The 25196-nt window shown below is 38.7% G+C and overlaps 2 protein-coding genes across 6 annotated transcripts in view; one reads left to right on the top strand and one right to left on the bottom strand.

Moving 5' to 3' along the window:
* LOC139982139 (uncharacterized) overlaps positions 1-25196 on the bottom strand; it is a 272671-nt gene that overhangs the window by 161045 nt on the left and 86430 nt on the right. The window lies entirely within an intron of this gene.
* Positions 14366-25196, top strand: part of LOC139982126 (uncharacterized) — a 153372-nt gene continuing 142541 nt past the window's right edge. For 2 of the 5 annotated variants that reach the window (XM_071994708.1, XM_071994709.1), the window contains exon 1: positions 14373-14574. The gene's annotated coding sequence lies outside the window, so the exon portion shown is untranslated. Of the gene's footprint in view, positions 14575-25196 lie in introns of all 5 variants that reach the window. The other 3 variants (XM_071994705.1, XM_071994706.1, XM_071994707.1) reach the window with 3 other exon arrangements.

Raw genomic sequence — 25196 nt, forward strand, 5'->3', positions numbered from 1 at the left:
ACAATTCTGTTAAAAGGTATGTCTCGATGTTAGCTTTACATGACTAGAGAGGAAAAGCGGGAGAATACGCGGGAAGGAAGGATTTTATTACACAGCGTTTACGCAATGTACTAACTTACCTCTATACATAGGCGTAGGAGCCTCATTTGATTTGGGGGGCTGTAACGACTTGCCCGAAAAATATAACCACAATTTTTGCGCGCTCCGCGCGCGTTCCGCATGTCAATGTGTATCATATAGGCATTCATCGGTTATTATATCACATGCCAATAACATAATATCATTTTCCGTGTTATTACCCTTCCATATTGGTTAGAATTATTGAGGAAGTTTTTACAACAATAATGATATAAATAATAATATAAGTATAACCATTGAGAAACACATTGCAAATTCTTCTTCTTTCAGTAGGTGCCAGTTGCGGAGCTAGGGGTATAGGTCAGGGGAGAGAATGGTCTGTAGGGGCGTTTTCGACACTATCTAAGCCGAGCGCCACCACAGGTTGGCGCCGAGCGTACAGAAATTTTTTGAGTAAAGATACTCCCTAGATGGCCTGAAATGACCCTTTTCAGGCCTTGCTAATTTGCAGATAAACGAAGAATAAATAGGTGTCATCGCCATTTGTCAGAAAATTGCACCAACAAAATGTGACAAATGTCAATAGGTATTTGAGAGCGTTATAAAAAAGTCAATAATCGTGAATAAGTAAAAAGTGGTAAAAAGCTGAAAAGGGCACCAGCAGTCAATTTGAGTCCGTATGGACGCTCCGCCACTCAGCATATTGCCCAAAGTGTCACCAAAAAAAAATGAAAAACACACTGCAAATTATTAATCTTTCAGTAGGTGCCCGAAAAAATTCTCAACATATTGCCCAAATTTTCCCCAAATTTTTTGACAAATACATTGCAAATTATTCATCTTTTAATAGGTGCTCGAAAAATTCTCAGCATATTGCCCAAAGTGTCACCAAAAAAAAAATGAAAAACACACTGCAAATTATTAATCTTTCAGTAGGTGCCCGAAAATATTCTCAGCATATTGCCCAAATTTTCACCCAAAATTTTTTGACAAATACATTGCAAATTATTCATCTTTTAATAGGTGCTCGAAAAATTCTCAGCATAGTGCCCAAATTGTCACCAAAAAAAAAATGAAAAACACACTGCAAATTATTAATCTTTCAGTAGGTGCCCGAAAAAATTCTCAGCATATTGCCCACATTTTCCCCCAAATTTTTTGGACAAATACATTGCAAATAATTCATCTTTTAGTAGGTGCTCGAAAAATTCTCAGCATATTGCCCAAAGTGTCACCAAAAAAAAATGAAAAACACACTGCAAATTATTAATCTTTCAGTAGGTGCCCGAAAAAATTCTCAGCATATTGCCCAAATTTTCACCCAAAATTTTTTGACAAATACATTGCAAATTATTCATCTTTTAATAGGTGCTCGAAAAATTCTCAGCATAGTGCCCAAATTGTCACCAAAAAAAAAATTGAAAAACACACTGCAAATTATTAATCTTTCAGTGGATGCCCGAAAAAATTCTCAGCATATTGTCCGAATTTTCACCCAAAAATTTGAAAAATACATTGCAAATTATTCTCCTTTTGGTAGGTGCTCGAAAAATTCTCAGCATATTGCCCGAAATTTCACCCAAAAATTGGTTGGGGGGGCTGCAGCCCCCCCAGCCCCCCCCCCCGCCTCCTACGCCTATGCCTCTATATCTCTTCAAACTATCCTATAAGGACTTTCTGAAGAAAACGACAGTTTTACACTTTTCTTCAGAAGAAGAGAAACAAGGTCTGTAAGAAATAGAGCTGCACGAAGGGAACGAAAAATATCTTTCGAAAACGAAATAGAAAATGTTTCCTTTGGCCGCCATGAGCTTCCAACTTATATTCGGCAAGATAAGAAAAGTCCGTTAACAACCACGGACTTGACCTAGTAAACTTAAACAGCTTAGGCGTTTACTTTATGATTTGGTCGGTTATGTGACATTCAATAGCATGCCAGATGTAAAAATGGTATCATTTTAACTTAATTTAAAAGTAGAATAAGCCCAAAAAATTGGGTGTATGTTGGCTGTTGTGTTGGTTTGGGTAGTCTAGGCATACATTTTTTTAACAGTAGATATACACAGTTCACATGTAATAGAAATTACAACAACTGCTGAACAGACTTGATAGCATGTCGTTGAATGTGGTGACAGTCAAGTGGGATAATTTTACCACTGCTGTGGTACACTCACAGGCACAACTGCCCACACACACATAGGCCTATTATATATATATATATATATATATATATATATATATATATATTTATACACATACATATCTTTATGGTGTTTAAGAACAGTTTGAAGGTATGTTTTGCTTTGATAACAGCATCATAATTGGATAGCATTACAAGTCAAGGATCATTGCGAGTAGACCTGGACCAATAAAACGTTTTTTAGGGCTATTGTGTTTACAACATCTTCATAAAATATACTTTAGTGACATCTAAAAGACAATGCTAGAAGTAAAATATTATTTAAATTGACTTGTTAAATACGAATACAAAACCTCAATGCCGTTTGATAGAATTGTCTTGAGCAAAAGGAATGTGCCGATGCTAATGTTGAAACAAAATTCTAATTACCTACTAATGGCCAAGATAAGCACGCAACAGCAAAGGTTACTTTTACTTCCTACTTTCGTTACTTGAGCTTGTGCTATTTCAACATGCTCTCTGTAAGTAAACACTTAACAAACCATTAAAATTTAAATTACAATTTAAATCTATTTCTAGGTAACACGAGCCTAGCGATGCATTATACGTAGTTCCGAAGAGCTTTCACTTTTCAAATATATTATGTCATAACATATCGAATTACATCAATATTTACTGAAGCTAAAGTAAAGGAAACAGAAAGCAACAGCCACGCAGGAAATTGTGTTTATCATTTAATTCCAAATCAGAGAATCGAATAAAAGATCTGTCAGGAACATTTTAGTGTACTAAAACAGTTATAATGCATCTAATATAGTAGTAATTATCATGAAAGTTCATATGAAACGTTGTAGCCTAGCCTTGTTAAATGCAGGAAAGTTATGACATTACTACAATGAGTAACATCTATGCACCACCAGAAAATGAGACTTATTTAATACAATAAAAACTATTGTTAATATGTAGAAGAAATGTTCTACATGGTTTCGTTATTGAGTAACAAAATACGCAAGAAAAGATGTTACTTGATCTAATTTTTTCAACTGGAAAAAAAATCACTCAAATTAGAATTCGATGCTTTCTGTGTTAAATGTAACAAACAGCTCTCTCCTTTTGGAAGATCTGTAAGGGAAAACTATATTACTTAAATGAATGCTTGTTCTTCTAATGATAGAAAATGCTTGTACTTGCACTGGAACGTCTATTTGTTTGGCGCATTTATATTAGGTGAATTTCGATGCTCTAGAGAGAGAACTTAGTAATTTCCCTATGTAAAGAAATTAAAGTGAAGTATTGTTTAAATAGTTTCCAAACTCCGTAATATTGAAAATGCATGCATATGTGGCATTTGTGTAAAATAGCCAACTTAGTTAAATCTTTTGGAAGTCATTATAATTTCGCATGTATGTTCTGATAATGCAGGAGGCGTGCCCATCTCATCGATGCAGAAAGGTCTCTAAGTGTTCGTTGATAATTCGTTCCCGCTATTCGCAGGAACATTAGTGGGGGTTTCTTGCGTCAAACAATCTCTTCTAATGGCGTCGCCTAGTGCAGATATTGACCAATCCCTCAGTAAGATGTCGGCTAAATCAACACAATCTAAATTTTTAAAATGTTTAAATTATTTTCTAATAATCTTCTACAGGTCGTCTCTACTGCAGCTTGGAGTGTCCTGGTGAATGGTGGAGTTGCTTGCAAGCTTAGATGTTTTAAGCAGTTTTAGAAGTACTGTGAGTACTAAGAAATTCTGTGACTTAAAGGTGTTATCCCACCATACCAGACAAGATGTTACTTCAGACCCGGCCATACATCCTCCAGGATGTAGAGAAACTGTCTTCTTACAACTTTAAATTATGACCCCGGGCCATCCCGTTCAACATGCCTGCTACTCACACTCGATGTCATGATCGTCTACGGTCTCAGTCTGCGCGCATCCTTGCTCATCTGGTAAGGCCTCTGAAACCTCTTTTTCAGTTTCCGCATAACGCTGAAAGAACACGGGTTCTTCTGAGCAGGGAGCAACCCCAAATCGCAAATCAATCGGCAACCTAGATTCCCGTCAACACATAAGAGAGTATTAGGACATATCTGTAGCTTCTTTGCTTCATTCCTGGTACAATTATAAGTGTTGACAAGGGGGCGGGGAAGGGGGGGGGGGGAGCGGGTGGAAACATGCATTCGCCAATTTTCCTCAATTTGGAGGGTCCGCTTTCCTTCTTCTCGTCCTGAGTTTCCCAATTAAGTTGAGGAGGGTCTGCTTAAATCTCTCGCTCTGTCCGTTACCTTGGGTATGGTATGCGGTGGTTTGGGACTTCCTGATATTCAGGAGTTTGCATAACTCCTTATTGATTATTACCCGTGACTCGAAGTCACGACCCCGGTCTGAATGTAGGTGTTCATGGAACCCGTAGTGTACAAATACGTCCTCCACAGGGCCTACCGTAGTGGCCTTTCTGGTCACTTGTGGGGATCGCAATGGAATACCTGGTAAAGAGATCTGTAAGGACCATCACATTCCTGGTATCCCTTGAATCAGGTCGAACTTCAGGAAATCCAAAACAAAGCAGCTCAAAATATTCTAGTCGTCTTCACCGAAGTCAAGGGGGCTGGGGGGGGGGGGGGGGGAGCGTTGTATGCATTTGCCTTCATTCGGACACATCGCTGGCACTTACGTATGACCTCACCTCCTGTCTTGGGGCAGAAACAACTTCACCTCTGGTCTAGGGTCCGGTCTGCACTAGGGTGACCAACATCATCGTGTAGGCTCTGCATGGCCTACCTGTGAGGGAGAACAAGCTGGTATCAAGGAGTTATTATCAGAGTCAAACACCTTTCAATACAGGGTCTGGTCCCTAACTACCGACTTACCCTAGCCGCAGACGTATCTGAGTCTCCAGAGACCAATCAGCAAAGTCCTTTATGTCTGTCTTAGTACCCCTAGCGAGAAAGGCTTTCACCACCCTAATGGGGTCATCGACGTCTTGATGCTGGGCCCAATCAGTTGGCTCGATGCCTGACGGATGAGTCATTGACCTAGGACTAACGTTTCGGCAAACTGGTTTGGAACCACCTCCGGAGAGAATCACACAGATTCTATCAGGGCCATATGTGGGTCACAAGGTCTTGCATCTGAAGGTCCTGTTACCTCTGCCTCTGAAGTCCTAAACATACTGTGTCTAATACCTCATGGTGGGACTGTCACAGCATCAGGACTGCAATGGAACAGGTTAACGTTTGCTGCGGTGTATGTCTCCATTGGCTGGTTGAGGATCTTCTCCCGCATTCTGTTCGCCCGTCGTTGAAACTCAACATACTCATCGTCGTGTAGAGAGCTCCTGGGCCGTTAAAGACCCTCAGCAACCTGGTTTTGCTTCCCTGGCGTGTACGTGATGTCGAAGTCAAAAGAGGTCAAGGTATCCAGCCAAAAGTGACCCTCAGCGTCAAGCTTAGCTCTTATCAAGACATAGGTCAACGGGTTCTTATCAGTGAGGACAGTGAAGTAGCTACCATACAATAGTCTGCGACCATGTCAATGTGACTTCTCATTTCAGAGCAAAGAACTCTAACTTGTGGGTTGGATAGTTCACTTTTCGAGAGCCCACGACTACCATACGTACGCCACTGGTTGCAGCCCACCGTTGTTCTGCTGGTATAAGGCCGCTCCGAGTCCAATGGTACTTGTATCAGTCTGGAGTGAAAATGGGGCACTACAGTATGCGAATAGCAGTGTGGGGGCCGTAGTTAATTTTTCAATTAACATATTGAATGCCTCCTGACACTGTTGATCCCACTTGGTCACCAAATGGGTCATCTGTACTAGAGCGTGGTCTGGTTTGACCTCGGGGACTCTTGGACCTACCTCTACGAGGAATCACTGGCTCGTATAGGCGATAATATCCTACAAAACTTATGAAGAACTTCCGGGGTCTCGGTCAGGGAGTAACTGCGGAGATCGTGTTAGGATCTGCTTGCAGACTACCGGCGGAGATAACGTTACCGAGGCACTTCACAAATGGTTGGACAAACTGACACTTGTCTGGGTTAAGTCTCAACCCAAACTCCTTTAATTGCGTCGAAACCTTGTCTTACTTCTGCAAGTGTTCCACGGTCGTCCATGTAAACCGACACATCTGTGAACGCCATATCACCAATTCTACATCAGCCATTTGAAAGTGGCAGGGGCATAGCAAATACCCTGTTGCATACGGTTGAGTTTGTAGAGCCCCATGGGACACCACAACGCGGTGTTGGGTTTGTCTGCTTCTTTTGTCTCTATCTGGTTGTAACCATACTTCAGATCTAGGCAATAAAACCAGGCGGCCCCGCTCAGAGAGTGGAAGGTATCATCAATCTTCTGTATGTGGCACTTGTCACGTTCTGAACGAGAATTAAGAAGACGATAATCAACAGTGAGTCTTATATCATTGTTCTTTTTCCTCATCAAGACAATGGGTGAAGTATAAGGACTTAATGGCTCACGGATGATACCCTCAGTCAGCAGGTCCTGTATGTGTCTACGTGAACCTCAAAATCGGTTGGCAGAATCCTTCGGCTCTTCTGTCGGAAAGGGGCGTCATCTGTTAACCGAATCTGATGCTTAACAGCCGAGGTACACCTAATGTCGAGGTCATCGCTGGAGAAAGCATTCTTATGTCTCGTCAAGACGTCAGTGAACCTCTGTTTCCACTCTGTCGTGGTCGGTGAATCCTTCAGATCGAAGGGCAATTGTGTCGGTGTGCTGACCTGGTGACTTGAAGTGAAAACATTACATTGATTGTTAGGTATCATTGGCTTAACACAACTTGGTAAACGAAACTTTACCAATAAGGTGACCATCCTCAAGTTTTACTTCTCTACCGGAGTGATTCTGTACCGTCAACTTGATTGGGCAAGAGCCACCTTTGGTAATTTTGTTTAAGCAAGGGAGTACACGGAGGTCTGTAAAGAGGCATGGTTCACTTTCTACCTGATACAAATTATGAACAACACTTGCTTCCTTCTACCTTACTCTTGGCAGTCTGCAATTATAACCGATTACCAGAACCCCAATGTCATATGTCACGGCTATCTGCAGGGACTTGGGGGTTCAGAGATTTCCTTACAAATACTGGGGTGTTTACAATACCACAATCAACAAATGACAATAACACGCTCTTAAAGTTAATGAACAATTATTGGACGTCTCATTGTACTAATTTTATTATCGAAATACTTAACAACAAAATTAATTAATTAACTTATATTAAATATTATTTTGCACGTTACGTTATATTACATCCTCTTTTATATTGCCCCTTTTGTTTCGGTTTACTATCCCCTGCAACGTTAAACCAGAACGTTCATACTATCTGTAGGAATATATATCATAACGTTCTATTTAAGTTCGAAAACTCAAAGTATGTAAATACGTCGCATATGGTAACTCCAGGGTCCACCAGTTACATGCTGGTAACTGGTCACATGTCTCAATATTCGGGCGCCAATTGTGAAGCACATAGTTTATGATATTGTCTGTGATGGTAACGCAACCACGAGATACATTAGAGTGTGTCGGAGCTTGGAATGTGTTGGTGAATGGTGGAGTGGCATTCAAACTTAGATGTTTAAAGTATGTTTTAGAACAAAGTGAAACTGTGACAGAATTTTTTTTTTATTATCCCCCATTACTCTGGGCCATTGTCACACATCGTCCGGGAAGTAGAGAAACTGTCTTCCCACACCTTTAACTTATTCCACCTGAGCTGACAGAGGGCAGGACTTTACACTTAAAGGTGAAGTAAACAAATATTGGCCTATAAGTACTGGATTCCAAGCGAAAAACAGAGTATATTATGACTTATCACACACACAAGATTTAATGAGGTTTTTGGTAGCCTACCAAAATAAAAAGTGGAAAGACGTGCTCCTCTTAGCAGGAATTAGCCAAGCAAAAACTGGGGGCAATGCACGCAGGGTCACGGACTCTGTGAGCGTTACTAAGAAGCGAACAACAAAGAAATGAGAAGACATTAAAAAAAAAGTGAAGGGAAAGGTAAACTATACAGAAGGAACAACTATAGACCCTACTATTGGGAAATAATAATAAGGTATCGACCAATGAATCGTATATCACTTTTAAATCTTTAAAAAAGATTCAGATCGTTATTAATGGAACATTACTCCGGTAGTGATTTACGTCGGATTGCTTTTAGATGTTGTTGTTATAACAAATTGGCCTTTCAACTTGGATGTTCTCGTGATGCATTTACCAACATCTCCATATCGTAACATTTTAGCGGAACCATGTATGGTTCCGCAATAATGTTTCAATATGGAGATGTTGGTAAATGCATCTTCTTCAGTTGAAATAATGGTAGAGCTATTCCAGTCTTTCTTGATTAGGAAAAATAATATTCTAACATGCACCTGTTTCAGTGGTGAGTGATTAATGTTCACCACTGTGATTGCTTTGAATGTCAGTGATAAATTTAAGTACCTTCCCTCAGAAAATTTAATATTCAGATCTGCATATTTGGAGGGTTATTTTATTTCAGTTTGATCTGTAAGTGATTTAGGTATTGCTCGTCCAAGCCTGCACAGAATATGTTGCATCTCAAAAATTCAATGTACTATTTTGTGTCTCCTTTGCAAATTGATGCCTCGTTTGTTACTCAGTGTCCGTTGGTTAAGAACTAACATACTGTGTTTTGAAATCAAGAATTATATGACAAAACTTCAGCACTTTTCACACAATGTGCAATTTAAAGTTGTTAAAAAGATGGGAAATGACCAAATATCTGAAATACTGAGGTATTAACACAGGATGAATTTTGGAATTATGCGTAACCAATTGTAATACATGGCTACATTAAACCCTCAAAACATACATACTAACGTTCAAGACTAATATTCGAAGCTCTATATTAGGCCAATAAAGATAATACTAACTTTGTATTGTTGTCTTGCGCCTACATTTCTTCCGTGATTAATTTAGGCAGTATTGGCCTTTGACTTGATATGAATCTGCTTGCTAGACATTTCCAAATGCAAGTGGATTTGTTTTTCGAATAGAAAAATCAACAAATTCCTAACCCTCAATTTAGTACCGACTCCAATAGTGAAACTATTATACACATACCCTATTACCATAATTCATTTCACGAAAATGTAAATATTTCACACTTTAATCTAAGCTTACTGTTTAAACTATATTAAATAAAGATTAGAAGTAGCCTATATGTATTTCTGTGAACTGATCAATTCCCAAAACAAGCAATATTCGTGTGATTTAATTCAGTTTGTGAACGGACGGTCGTCCGTCGCATATCTCAAATTGAGAAGGAAGTAGATACTTAAGAAAAAAAAAACGTGAGTAAAATTTCAATTTGCATGTTAGTTGAGAACTCATAATCATTACTTTGAAAACTTGGAACGCAGATTATTTCTTTGAATTCTTACTTGTTAAAGTTAAAAAATCCCATTACATAATTTTCTACCACTTTTCACCCAGTTCAATTGGATATCATATTTTTAAACGATATACGTCAGAAACGGACATTTAGAACAAAGAAGCGGCTGATCAAACAAACAATAAATATATCCAATCTGCGTTGGATTTTAGTGCTCTCAAGTAAAACTATCGGAATTGAGATATATTCTAAAGAAAATGAATTGGTTGAGATTTTCTTAACTTTAAACCCTGGCACAACAAAACTTCGTCAAATTGAAGAATGATTGATTTCCCATTTATTCATTGCTATTTTCATGATATAAATTGCCCTTCTTTATGAAATTACTCACTACATAAATATTTTGGGATAAATGAAGGCGTTTTGTTGTAAATCAATACTAGTGTCACCCAATGCAGATTTCTGGTTCACGTTTTCTGATGTTTAGGTCTTCTCACGCCATGAGGGTATAACAACAAATTTTGCATCTAACATGAAAGGACTATTGTTGGATCTGGAACTAGGCTAGCAAAATGCTTTCAACTGACAGACATTTTTTTGGCACTGCGTTTTATTATCCATGTCTTTTTCATTGTGGTTAACAATTTTTACGAGTGAATGAGATCTAGTGGAGCAAAAGGCTTTCTACTGAAACACACTTTCTTTAAAATGCATTTTTTCATTTATCAATATCGTTTCTGATTAACGATGACGTGAGATCTGCTCGAATCAGTCCGAAGTTGCCCATGACTTAACAAACGAACACGGCAATATACAGTCTATACGACCATAGGAAGCACATAATCTACTATTTCAACAATACACAATGAAACGAACAATGTTATACAAACCTTGCACATGCAAATGATGTCTGAATATTATAGATGCGTTCCGAATGCATTCATAAACACCTTCGTGTAAAATAGATACAGGTTGAATTAATATCGAGTAGTTCGTGACAAGCGAAATACTTTTTGCATACTGATCTTTGACCAAGTGATTTTCGTAATATAGTAAACTGCCATTGAATCTCCAATTGGTTTGGGGTTCGACAATATTTTGACAGCCGTCTAATAATACCAGATCTGATACGGTGACTGTATGCTGAAATTCTTCACCTAAACCGATGTGCAGTCCACATAACATGACAATCGCAATCGAAAACTTGAACATTATTATAGAATTGTCTTCTTATCGATTTACAGAGTAAATTTACATTCACTGACACGTAGCAGCTAGTTGACAAAGCGCAGCAACACACATAAACGTTTTACAAGGGCGTATCCTTTTCATTGTTTCCTTTCGTACGGATGTCCACAGAAGGCATTTCCCCCTTGGAACAAAATTCATGAAATGAGTTCTGTGTAAGTACTGAAATTGGCAATATGTGATACTAACAAGAAAAGAAAGCGAAAATACAATTATGGGCTACAATGAGTATCAATCAGGCTTTATAATTTTTTTTCACAATCACCAACATTTGTGAAAGTTCTGTCCGTACGTACCATGCAGCTCTAAGGAAGGAAGAGAACAGACGGAGAGTCCGCCGGCTCGTCTCGCGCCGTTAAAATAAAAATAACAAAGTGAAGGTTGTCAAAACAAGTTTCAAAATAGGAACTTCATAATTATGAGCTTATTTAACATTCTCACTTTTATTCCGAGCAAGCTAACATTCTACTACATGAAAACTTGCTCTTCAGTCGTTTTCCATGAAACGATATGCTTACCAGTATGAAAAAATGGTTTATTCGTGTAGACAGAAACGGTTGAATGATACTTTGTCAGTATGCAATAAACTATCAATCACTTTTACATAATCAGAATCTGGTATCTCTCAGAATGACTGCTCAGAACAAGGAACAAAAACAATTAGGTCTTCAGATGAGCGAGTCATTTCAAAGCAGAAGTGAATTTGTGGCAACTGCATACGCTGCGATCAATATGGAAAAATACTCACTCATCCTTACCAGACACTGTTACTCTTGACAAAAGGAATTTCTTCTGCGATATCATAATCTTCTCCGGGCCACACTATTGATTTTGGTGACTCTATTATCACATGCCCCATTGTAGTGAAACTTGGTATGATGCTGTTAGGTGATAACAGGTATGTGTTGATGTATGATAAATTTGACATATTTGCATATTAGTGAGGGGTGTGGATTTATATAATTGTGCATCATATAGCTTAGGTGTGCAATTACTTGATAGAGGAATACTCGATGCTCCTCATATAGTCACTGTGTAGACGCATTATAGTGATTAGAAGAAACCTATTGTTTCTGGTGGTTATATTATAGATTTTAATGAGGCGATGGGGTCAAACCTCAGAAACTTCATGCATGTGTTTATGTGTACATTTTGTTTTAAAGAACATCGAGTCTGTAAATCAATTTCAGCTAGGAACCATTCATTCTATGCACTCCATTGGTTTGACTATTTTTGTACATCTAGTTATCTCTTTCTTTGCACAATAACTTTGTTGTTTGAATAAAGGACGTGCAGCTTCTAGTGCCATCAAAGAACATAGAAAAAAAATGAGGCATGTGCAATAAATCTTCTTGTTATTAACAATGTTATATTTTTATCTTAGTTGCTACAGAATAAGATTAAGAAAAATTATTGAATGGCCCTAATGGGGTCTAGTACTACGGAGTTCACAAGCTAAAGGTCCGCTTGGTTCACGGGCTCGGGGGGGGGGGGGGAACTGGGGCGCTATACCTTGGCGTTATACAAAAACTAACATTACATAACATAACATAACAAATCATCAAGTAAAATTACTCAGAAGAAAACTTGAAAATGGTAAGTCGCAAAGAGCCGGAATTGTTCGGAGATTAATAATACAGACTAGTGTCACTATAGCTAATAGTAAATTAATAGTTACTACCATCAGTGACCAATGCCCAACCCCCCCCCCCCTCGTGCTTCTTCTCGTTTTAGGGGCTTATATATGAAAAGCTCGAATCTTTTTAAAAAGTCGGGAGGTTAAAAGGGCCAGGGCATACGACGACCCTAGTGGTGCCAGTTTAACCAGCACCCTGACCCAATTGTAAATATCCTCTCGCAGTTGCCCGAGGGACCAGGGTATATTGAGGCCCGCGGAAAACTAAACTCGAAAAAAGACCTGCGTATCCGTCGCTGCATCCGTCCCCTATAGTTAACGGCATATGTCCAGGGGATATTCGTCCGGGGGTATTTATCCGGGGGTGATTGTCTAGGGGGTATTCGTCCGAGGAGGTAGTTGTCCGGGTGGGTAGTTGTCCGGGGGACTTTTGTCCTCGTGGGTAATTGACCAGGGGGTATTTGTCCGGGTGGTAATTGTCCTGGGGGGTTATTGTCCGGGGTGGTATTTGTCCGGGTTGTAATTGTCCGGTGGGTTATCGTCCGGGGGGGTATTGACTGGTGGGTAATCGTCCGGGGGTATTTGTCTGGGGGTTATTTGTCCGGTCACGCAAAATTTCAGCCATGTTAAGATAATTCCTGCTCATGGTTTCATTATATTCACAGAAAAATAAAATAAATAATAACAGTTGTGATTCTTTCATTATCATGCCAAATTTCGACTTGTCAAAAGCTAAATTAATCAGCATGCAGTGGACAAGTTTTTTCCACGTCAAAGCAAATCAGATACATTGTCAAATTAAGTCGAACAATCTGCGCAGTCAGAGTTAAATTGGGTCAGTAGAAACCAGTATGAAGGCATGTAGGTGTAGCATGTATTCATATGTGTGTCAGTGTTTTGGTAAATAAAGTATAGTCTACTAAATACATGATATTTCGAAAATGCCTACCAGACTGCTGGATATTCACTTGACCTGGCATTAATAATTTTTGCGTCAATAAACAGATATATATAGGACACTAATGCATTCTGATTGATCCATTGCCTATGTATGCTGAGGAAGAAGTTTGGTTTTTCCTATCATTAACTGTTTTTAAACTTTTGTTTTCAGAATCCTACAGCTGCGTACAGCTGCTCTGATCAAAGACATGGGCTTTAATCTAGGGCCACTCGTTCAGTTGAGATCGAGTAAAAAATAAGGGTCTTTCAAGTGACATACTTCTGTGGCTGACAATAAGTCTAAAATTTCTGTTTAATTTTTGGCCAAGTTGAGTCTGTCCTCCTCTTTCTCGCACTTGAATGTGTTATAACTCAAATTAATCGATTTTGAAGAAACGAAAATTGAATCATTTTTTTTTATCATTACACATTACGTATATACCGCGCATTTAGAGAGGTCAGTATCGGGGTAAAAACTTTAAGGCCACTCTAGGTCAAGAATTACCGATAGTATAGATATATCACGTGAAAAGGAACCTTTGTACTTTAATGTGTTGCTAACCGGACTTCTCATTTAGGTCGATAGCTCAATTTAAACGATTTTGAAGAAAATAAACAAAACCTTTCATATTTATGCACTAAATGAACAACACACACACGACCGCAGTGGCATTACCTTGTGTCATGTCTTACTGTCCTTTTTCTCTTATTGGCTGCTGTTAGTGTTGGCCGCTACCTTCCATGAGGCAGTTCTACATGTCAGATATAAACTTTATTGATTGGCCGAAGTGGGGACAAGGCCCATCATGCAACAAGATTTCTTGCGACGGACTACATATTTGGTACAAACGGCGTGCATTACGATTGACCTTAACCTTTGCCGTTGTATTCATGAAACGCCCAACGCGGCCATGTTTTTACATGAACTTTACCTTCCGGTTTGCTCACACACATTAACTGTATGCTTGTTCAATATAGCATGTAGGTGCTTGTGCTTGCAAACTACGGTTCGTTTTGCAGCCATTATTTTACGCGCTGTAACCACCAGTACCTTTCCACGTTCGGTTTCTCTACTTATATGCTTCGAAACACTGTAACGTTCATGTTGATAATTCGAGTTGGAAACTAGTATCAGTTGAATACAGGTAAGTGCTTATCATTTTTAAGAATCTCTAGTCTTGAACATTTAACGATTAGCCTATCATGTCTTCTACAGGCTAGTAGGTTACTAAACTAACATTGTGTGTGTGTGTTTCAATCATATTCTTCAAAACGATGTTAACAGGTTGCCCTACAACAAATCATGATTACGTTTTAATACTTTAAACAACCATATTGAATTAATTCAACTACCGTAACCGTTACTGTGTACCAGATTTATGTACACTACATGTATTAACATAGGCCTAGACATAAACCGCCAACACCAGTTTAATAATGCCTACAGGATCACTTTACCACTATATTGGAGTTGTATGCATTACACATAACATTGTAGGGTAGGAATGTACATGTCCTTCCCTTGTTATACATGTCTGTCGTTGCTCTGAGTTTCGATTTTATGTTTAGTGGGGAAGGGGAAGAGAAACTGCTACTTTTTCTTCGCCTAATATATATGCTACTGTACTGTGTACCTGCGCTGTAATGGATAGAAGAGGCTACCGAGTATGGCAACGCTTGGATAATACATGCCTTTCCCTCTCCCACCATATAGCTGCATTAAAAGCATTAATCAGCTGCTTTGCTGCTGATATCAAAAGGAGGGCGCCCTCTATTAAAGCCTATTGAAAAGACTATTGAAGCCTTCTTCACAATTGATTGATGACCAAAACAGCAAAGATTGAACACCTTCAACATGTTAAATATCATCATCTGGAGACTGGATCCAATATTGACACCTTGTATCAGGATATAGGATTTAAAGTTTTCTACTTATATAAATTTTGCACTTGACAGGGTAGCATGTCTGCTAGAATCAGTGGTCAAAATGCTAGGCCTTTACAACACTATCAAGAAATTTGCTTATATAGCATATCTAGGCTACTCTTCTATCTGGTTATATTAGGCTAATGATGCCTGCATGAGTCATCAATCATGAAGTGTAATATTAGTGCTGCTACTGAGCTTATCATTGCTACTGTTTAGGTCAGGCAGGAATGAATTACAGTTTCCAGGCTGGGACAGCCACATTTCATCAAGATCGACTGCTATCCATACAACACAACATCGTGTACATTGATAACCGTTGCTTAGCAAGCTTCGTGTAACAATTGTCAACCGCACACATCTATATAGGGCCAAACTGTAGTGTTATAGCATTAAGAAATATTCAAAATAACTTTAGTGTGAATAAATAGATCACTTTGTGACAATAGTGACCTGAACACATCTATATAGGCCCAAGCTTAAAGTCCTAACTACCAATCGCTAGTTGCTGTTGATCCTTAAGAAACATTCAAAATAACTTTAGTGTGAGTACAGTGGTGTTCCTTCGAGGTTGACCTAGTCGTCCGAATTTCAAAATGTCTTAAAACGTCTGAAAGTGTCTCATTCCGTCCAAGCGTCCGGTTAGAAAAAAACCCCGTCATACCCAGTATTCAAAGCCAAAAGCGTCCGAAAACGTCCGATGTAAAGTTTATTAGCCCAATAGTAACAAAAGAGTGGAGTGTTTATCTAGAGCATTTACGGTCACACGGCCGCGACCATTCCTCAGCGTGATAACAATAGCCTGTAAGGATTACAAGTTCACTGAAAAAACTCTGTGCAGAAATATTTACTCACTATCATTTACTATTTTGAGACTTACAGCTACCAAGGAACATTTTTTCTTGTCATACGACACTTTAATATCGGTAAATACGTACAGCACTTTTTGTTAACAAATATTATTAAAAGCGTGCTAAGTTCAAAGTTGGATTCCCCCGCGAGGTGGTACAGTACCATCTCGTCCATTTTGACACGAGACAAGGACGAAGCTCTGTGCCTAAATTGAGATTTTAAAGGTTACTAGGAAAAATACTCAGGCCAAGAAAAAAGAGGTAACACGGAAACCTCGTTCCCAGGAAATTTTAGTGACCCGCGGAAATTTTGGAGCAGAGATAAAAAAAAAATCTTCGTCACTCGCGGGAAATTTTGGAGCAGAGATAAAAATAAAATAAAACAACAGACAGCACAAACATTGAGAGGGAGGAAGAAAGAAAGATGGAAAGGGGGAAAATGAAAAGAAATAAGACGTGTCCGACAATAAAACATCATATGTGAACCATTAAATTAGCACATTAAACTCTATTATTACCGATTTACCGTCAGCCACTATATCTGCGGGTCAATATAGGCCTACGTGCACTACGTTACCTCGGCTACACCAAATATCGAACGTTACTTTGGCTCAGCATGTTACGGAACTTTAAAGTTATTCTGAAATTTTCGTTATTTATTTTTCCTTCAAACGATGATTGTGAAGGTTCCCATGTACAAAATCTTACCCTTATGCATTTCACCTCATTTTGTTGGTTCCTTGCTTTTCGCAAAGCAAGGAACCTATGCGTTCAACTTGGCGTGTGTGTATGTGTGTGTATGTGACGCTTGGCTTGTGTACACGATATCTCAATAAGGAAATGATGTATCATGATCAAACTTGTTGGGTGGATAGCCCATAGTGAGAGGAAGATCCCTATTGTTTTGGTGCCCGCAAAGGTCACCAAAGGTCAGTTAGATGCCAAAAACCGATATATTAAAAACAGCAATAACTCCCATTGACAGGGTACGACATGGTTGATATTTTGGGAGTAGTTGTGAATGGGGTAACAGATCATTTCCAAACATGACGGCAGGGTTCGCATGTTTCTTCCGGGGGTGGAAAAAACCGCGGAATAAACCACGGTTTTTTCCACTTGGAAGAAAAAGTTTTCTTCCAGTTTCTTCCAGACAAAATGGAAGAAACTCATTTTTTGGGGAAAAACTGTTGATAAAGTTTCATAACAACCTGCAATGATTTCTAACTACAGTGTAATAAATGGACAAGAAGCACTATAGTGTCATCTAGGTAGTCTATATCTAGGTTTGGAGCACATGACCTGCTTCCAGCATATACTGTACACAATATAGTACTAGGCTACTAGCATCGGACAATGCAGGGAACAACTATGGGCAAGCAATATTTTGCACACCAGAATGGTCCTGATTATAGCCCAGTTCTTAGTTAAAAACTAGTTTCTGAGTGGAGGGGCAAGTGTTCCCTGGAAACTAGTGTAGGCCTACTACAATGCACACTCATTACTACGATTACATTGACCACTATGGCCAAATTTTGTGGAGATTGACTCAAGACATGAGGGTTTCAGATTCGACTGGAAGTAGTGTGAAATGAGGGCTGGCTCGTGGCCAGCTGTTTTTAAAGGGTGTGAAGACTCGCGCAAAAAGAAACGTCTAATGCCGGTAATCTGACCTAGTTTCGAATGAGGTGTAACAGAAGTGTTAGACACCACCATCGATCCCAGAAAATACACACACAGCTTGGTACCAATGGTAATTATACACTAGTATAGTCAGTACATACAGCTGCGGTCAATACCCACAGCACAGTGTACAAACGATACAGCGATGGACATCTCAGGTCCAGCTAAAGATACAGTAACAAGGTATCACGTTTCATTTCTGTTCTGTGTGCATTTTGTAGGGACACAAACAAAACGTCACTTGCCAGCAACGGAAAGTTAACTTTTTCACATGGCCGCACACGGTTTGGGGCGAGTCTTCAATGCCTTTAATTGTGGATGTTTGTTCTCTTTGCTGTTGGGATGACAAGTCCTCCTGTTAACTACAAGTTGTAATTTAGGGAGTTGCAGAAATTAAACTGTTGCCTAAATCTAACAGATATTGTTCAGCTATTTTCGTGGTGTTCATTGTATTAAATACTCAGTGCATGGGCCAATCCAGGTTAATCATTCATACAGTATGGCCAGTTATGCAATTCTGGTTGATGGGGGGATTGCGAGATGATAAGTAGTCCTTCAATATTGTGATTTATAAGCAAACATGTTTTGGTGTAGAAAAACAACCCAAAATTATAATCAAAACTAAATATCATTTTTTGATGGTTTCAATGGTATGCATTTCAGTCAGATGATGGTAAACTATTTGTCTCTTTACCATGTATGTGGGCTGTGCTGCTTATAAGCCAATTTTCACAGTTTCTTCCAGTTTCTTCCGGTTTCTTCCAGTTTCTTCCGGAAGAAACTGGAAGAAACCTGGAAGAAACAGGTTTCTTCCAGTTTCTTCCACGTCCCCGGAAGAAATTGGTTTCTTCCGGAAGAAACCGAACCCTGCATGACGGTAATGTGATCGAAGGTCAACAAAGGTCAATAAATGATAAAAAACTAGTAATTTTGCGATAACTTGAGAACGAAATGTCCGTTAGGGTTGGGAGTTGCTTCAATGTTATCCAATTGTCGACCCGCATCTGGGTGACCCTTGACCTCAATTTGACCTCTGGTGACCTTTACATGTTTTTGGGGATTTTTACAGTTTTGATGCTATTTTCAGATGTCAAAGGTACCTTCTGATCATAAATGTCAATAGGATGACCCCGTGTGACCTTTATGTGCGAAGTTATATGGGGTCAAAGTTTTTCGGTCGGAGTTAAGATGGTTGTACAGACTTGTCCTTTTGTTTTTTGGAATCAGGAGATTAAACTACATCTGAAACCAAGGTCAAAAGGTCAAAGGTCACATTAGAAAAAATGTGCTTATTTTGGGAGGAAACGAGCAAAAAAGAAAATGTTTGGTTTTGATGCTAGATTTGGATATCAACTTTACCTTCCGATCAAAAATGTCAATTGGTTGACACCCGTGTGACCTTCGTGTGCGAAATTATATGAGGTCAAAGTTAATTTTCAGACATTTAATGCAACAACTCCCAGTTCCAAGGTGTGATATGGTTGATATTTTTGGACAAGTTGCAAATGGTATAGGGGAATATTTTCAAACTGAACGGTCATGTGATCCGAGGTCACCAAAGGTCAATTAATGTTAAAAAACTAGTATTTTGGGGGTTGAAAATAGGCAAAGAAAAAAATGTTTGAATTTGTATAGTTTGATGCTCTATTTAGGTCTCATCAATCAAAAATATCAATAAGTTGACCCAAGGTGACCTTTGTATGTTAAGTTATATGAAGTCAAAGTTAATTTTCAGACATTTAGTGTAATAACTTCCAGTGCCAAGGTGTTACACAGTTGATATTTTGAGACAAGTTGCAAATGGTATAGGGGAATATTTTCAAACTTAACGGTCATGTGATCTGAGGTCACCAAAGGTCAATTAATGATAAAAAACTAGTATTTTTGCGATAACTTGAGAACAAATTGTCCATTAGGGTTGGGAGTTGCTTCAATGTAATCCAATTGTCGACCCGCATCGGGGTGACCCTTGACCTCAATTTGACCTCTGGTGACCTTTTCGTGTTTTTGTGGATTTTTACAGTTTCAATGCTATTTTCAGATGTTAAAGGTACCTTCTGATCATAAATGTCAATGGGTTGACCCTCGTGTGACCTTCATGTGCGAAGTTATATGAAGTCAAAGTTAATTTTCAGACATTTAATGCAATAACTCCCAGTTCCAAGGTGTGACAAGGTTGATATTTTTGGAGTAGTTGCAAGTGATATAGGGGAATATTTTCAAACTCAACAGTCATGTGATACGAGGTCACCAAAGGTCAATTAATGATAAAAAACTAGTATTTTTGCGATAACTTGAGAACAAATTGTCCGTTAGGGTTGGGAGTTGCTTCAATGTAATCCAATTGTCGACCCGCATTTGGGTGACCCTTGACCTCAATTTGACCTCTGGTGACCTTTTCGTGTTTTGTGGATTTTTACAGTTTCGATGCTATTTTCAGATGTTAAAGGTACCTTCTGATCATAAATGTCAATGGGTTGACCCCGTGTGACCTTCGTGTGCGAAGTTATATGAGGTCAAAGTTAATTTTCAGACATTTAATGCAATAACTCCCAGTGCCAAGGTGTGACAAGGTTGATTTTTTTGGACAAGTTGCAAATGGTATAGGGGAATATTTTCAAACTTAACGGTCATGTGATCCAACGTCACCAAAGGTCAGCTAATGTTAAAAAAGTATTTTGGGGGGAGAAAATGGGCAAAGAAAAAATGTTTGAATCTTTACAGTCATGCTCTATATAGGTCTCACCGATCAAAAATGTCAATTGGTTGACCTCCGGGTGACCTTTGTGTGTGAAGTTATGGGCCAAAGCCATTAATGGTCATCACTTTACCTGGAATTTGAACATTGCCACTTAGGCTCAATTCACCCATGGTTATGAGAACAACTAACCAAAGTTCTGTAATCATAAAAAAAAATTACGATAACTCGCATAACAATGGAATGCGGTCATTCCAAAATGCAGGTAGCACACTCCTGATGTGGTGGGACGGAATTTCAGAAAAATGAGGTAATTACATATGGGAACAAAGTTGAATTTTTCTGTTTTTGACAGTATAAATGGCCTTTAATGAGGATACTTTATGCACTATAAAATGTATCAATAGTAGTTCTTGAATGAAGAAAAAAATAAAACGAAAGTGTTCAATTCCGTCCCACCACATTTTTGAACATATTTTTTTAATTTCCAAGGGGGAAAATAATGATAATTTTTTTTAAACACTCCAAACTATCAACTATGTACAGTATGTAACTGACACCTCTGAGTGGAGAAAAAATAGATATTTTATCCTGGATAGACAGGGGGATAGTCCAACATTTTCGTGGTGGGACGGAAACAAGGTGTGGTGGGACGGAATTTTAAATGGAAGGCATCTTCAAACAGCATGTCTGGTCCAAAATTCACCTCTGTCACTTAAGATTACAAACTTATTCAGACTCCTTGAACACCCATCCTAATAACAATGTGATTAATTGATGATACTTCAAAATTTTATGTATCTCGATATTCCATACTGTACATACTGTACATATCACATCAGTTTTGAACCTCATGTGTCAAAACAACACATTTTTGGGTAAATTGAGAATGGGTTTTTTATCATGCATAAATAAATCCCATCACTATTGAAATAGTCCTAGTTGTCCACCCTAGGTTTCTTTCTTGGCCCTTTTGGATTTCCTAAACTATCCATTGTAGAACATGTGCATGCATCTGATGAACAATGATCCACGTGCACAAGAAATTGACTCTAAAGTAAGGTTGTTGTTAGGGAAGCCTCGCAAATCTAACCGCCGGTTCCGGGCCGGCGGAAATCTCGCACCCCTTGCTCATTATGCATGTGCATATTGGTCCCATGGTTGAATGCACACACGCTGGTTGCCAGCCGGAGTAATGAGCACAGCGTCCTGACAACACAAGGCTGGTTATTCTTCACAAACAATGAGCAAACTTGGCCAAGTGACCGGATTAACTTTTGCGGTTTTGACAGTCAATAGAGCGGTAGTTATGTTGCAAAAGGACTTATACACTAAAATCCGCCACTACCAAATGTCCGAGATTCAGTACTTTATATACTGTAATTCTTGCAAATCTTCCACGTTATCAAACCTCACAAATAAAATTTCTTGGGTCTCTTATGAACAATTGTGAAACTCCGCTACTCGAAAGTTCGATAAAAGCAGCCTTTACCTGGGCCTATACATTATGAGTCTTGTTCAACGAGTGGTACGTAACTATGAATTAAAAACTGAATCAGCCATTGCATTAAATATATGCCCCCAAGAACTTCAGAAAACCCATATTGACAAACCAGAATTTAAACAAAACAATAGTTAAGCTATGCCACATATGTATGTTAAAGAGAGAACATCGACCGTAACGTTGATCTCTGAAGCAAACTGCGACACAAATTCAACGAATAAACAGATGGTTTAAATGCTTGATTTTCCCATTGACTTAGTGTGTTAGGCTGCCGTGTGGTTAGAGATATAAGTTACTATTCGGTGAAAATTTTACTATACGTACAACAGTTTACAACTGCAGTGTTTACCCCTACTTAAATATCATCGTAGGCATACTGTACATGGGCTGCGAATTTTCCCATGGTACCTTCCAAACAACCCCCCTGTCTAACACCTGTTTGTTAACATTTTTGGCATGTTTCCAAAAAACTTTTCATGGAGTAAACTATTTTGGCTCCACTCTAGAATTAATTAGGTAAGTCAGTAAAGGATCGGTAAAGTTATGCGAAAATATTATCTTAGACGTTCAAGAAAAGTATATACCCGTAACATTAAGGTAAGTAAAACACACCTCAAGCCAACCGACTCCTCCGCATGAACAAAACAATCTATTCCCCATGATACATGAGGCACAGTCTATACCATACAGACATAGCACGATATCAAGGCCCCAATAGCTACAGTATGGCTATCTTTATGAAAGTAAACCTTTTAATCCCATGTTTTAGGCCACTTGGCATGATTAACTGAATGCTAAATATTGCTTCCATGTCCTTGTAGAAAACGTCAACTTCGCAAAATACAATTAGTTGTGTTTTTGTTGTTACGTGAGATCCGTAACCGGCGAAGTGGTTAGGCTATTTACTATACACTTAACTATGGTAGGATATTAATTTTTCCTTTTTTTGTGTGGAAATTCTTTGGAATTTCTGTGGAAATTGAAAATACTTTCTTTTCCCCCCCGCCAGATGTGGTCTTCTGGTTTATTCATAAATGGGTGTACTAGAGCCTTGTCTACATGACATTAGTTGCATTTAGCACGATATGCCAGTTTCGCGTGAATTTTTCGAAAGTATTTTGCTCGAACTTTCGTAAAATTTGAAAGGTGTACCTACCAACTTACTGTTCGTACACAATTGCTAATTTCTCTACTGATTTTCAGAGTAGTAAAGGACGTTTTTTTTTTTACGAAGTTCAAAAGTCAGTAAATGAAGTTGATAAACTTAATTTCTTTCAACTTTCTTAACCATGGAATGCTAGAATAACATTTACACTTAAAACGGAGAAAGGATAATCGCATTTTTTCCACATTTATTTCAAATTTCTTTCACAAGAAATTATCGTCATTTGTTCAATCCTCATGTCTACGATCTAGCTGGCTAAAAAAAGAGTACAGCTTCGCTGGAGTGCGAAAAATTCCCTACAGTCAACCGATTTTTTTCACCTAGCTAGGTAGTTTAGGTCCTGTTCTATACAACTTAGTAGGATTATTCTAAAGTCATCCCGTATGTTAGGCTCTGGTTCACGCTTATGTGCAAGTGTATAAGAAGTGAGATTGTGATTTCAGTTTTTTAGATTTTTAAATCTTAAAAATTCAGGAAACTTAATGTCCTTGCAAAAAGGCAACGAAACTTTTTGTTCCTACTTGGCCGACTGGGAAAATAAGAAAGATAGCATTTTAGATTCCTGCAGTGTAAATTCACATTTCCTTACTTATTTTTCACAGAAGTTTTGCTTCTGCAGTAGGATAAAGTACGGCGTATAAACATACTATCTTTTTGAAACGTTTGAATACCTTGAGACTTAGCTATGATGTTTTGTTCAACTCACTATTGTGTTCAAATCGGCTTAGTAAAAACTTGACCGCGGCTGTGAATGTAACTGTATTGCGTGGAGGGTGGTTTGGAGAGAGTGTGCACTCAAGTGTGACTCATTATCTGCTTGTGGCTGTGCTCATTATAGCCGCGGAAAAATCCACCGGCCCGGACATGGCGGTTAGATTTGCGAGGCTTCCCTTATACTCACATACTGAAGCATACAAGATAGAAGAGCTAGATTGCAAGAAAGAATAAAGGTAAGCATTCATTGCTTCTCAATAGTAATATATTAATTTACCTCCAGTTCATGGTTATAAGCAATTCAGACAACTTGATAGTGATAATTAGGTTTAGCCTAAGCTGTTGCCTAACAGACTATGCTATATTGGAAAGGTTTAAAACAAAACTTATAATATAATGAGAGGTAGAAATGTGTAGCCTACAGTACTAATGCTAGGAAGCAAACCCATTAGATGAAATATTACATATTTTGCTGGAGTTGTCTAGCCTAGCAAATTAATGTTTTAGCCTAAGCTGTTGCCTAACAGAATATGGCATGCTGCCTAAGCTGTTGCTATCTACCATACTAAGTTGGATTTTGAAACTTGTAGCCTACGATGCAAAAAAAGTGAACCAAAACATCATGTAGGCTAGTTGAAATATATTGTGCAGGAAGTGTATACTGTCTTTGCCTAGCAATTATTCAGCCTGTTCATAACTGCACATTATGAGGCCAACTCTCATAACATTGCATTTGTAATTTACACAATTCACAGGATGGTGATCGCCAACTTATTCTTTCTTTCTATTCACATGTTGGCATATGGGGGAAGACCACTATTGCTTCCTGGTCCCCCAACTTCTTAATAATTAAGCCAGAAATGTGTGTGGCTATACCCCCCACCCCCAGTCCCCTTTTCATGCATCCCGCTGGTAAGAATGTCCTTTTATCTCTCTTTGCAAAACAGATCAATATGGAGAATCCTGAGCCTCAAAATGTGTCTGCTAGCAGATACATACAGTACGTTATAGGAAGAAAAAGAAGGAGAGAATGGGGTGCTGACTGCTGAAGTATTTCCAGAATGGGAGTGGAGTAGGAAGAAAAGGCAAAGGGCCAACCAGAAAGCAAATAATCGAGCAGCATACAAAGCATCCATTACAAATGTTCGAAATAACTTTCCAACTGAATAAGTCCAAGATCTTATCGAGCATATTTAATATTTCACTCTGGACAGCATCAATTTCATTGT

This window comes from Apostichopus japonicus, chromosome 16 (genome assembly GCF_037975245.1).
Source record: "Apostichopus japonicus isolate 1M-3 chromosome 16, ASM3797524v1, whole genome shotgun sequence".
Classification (NCBI taxonomy): Eukaryota; Metazoa; Echinodermata; class Holothuroidea; order Aspidochirotida; family Stichopodidae; genus Apostichopus; species Apostichopus japonicus.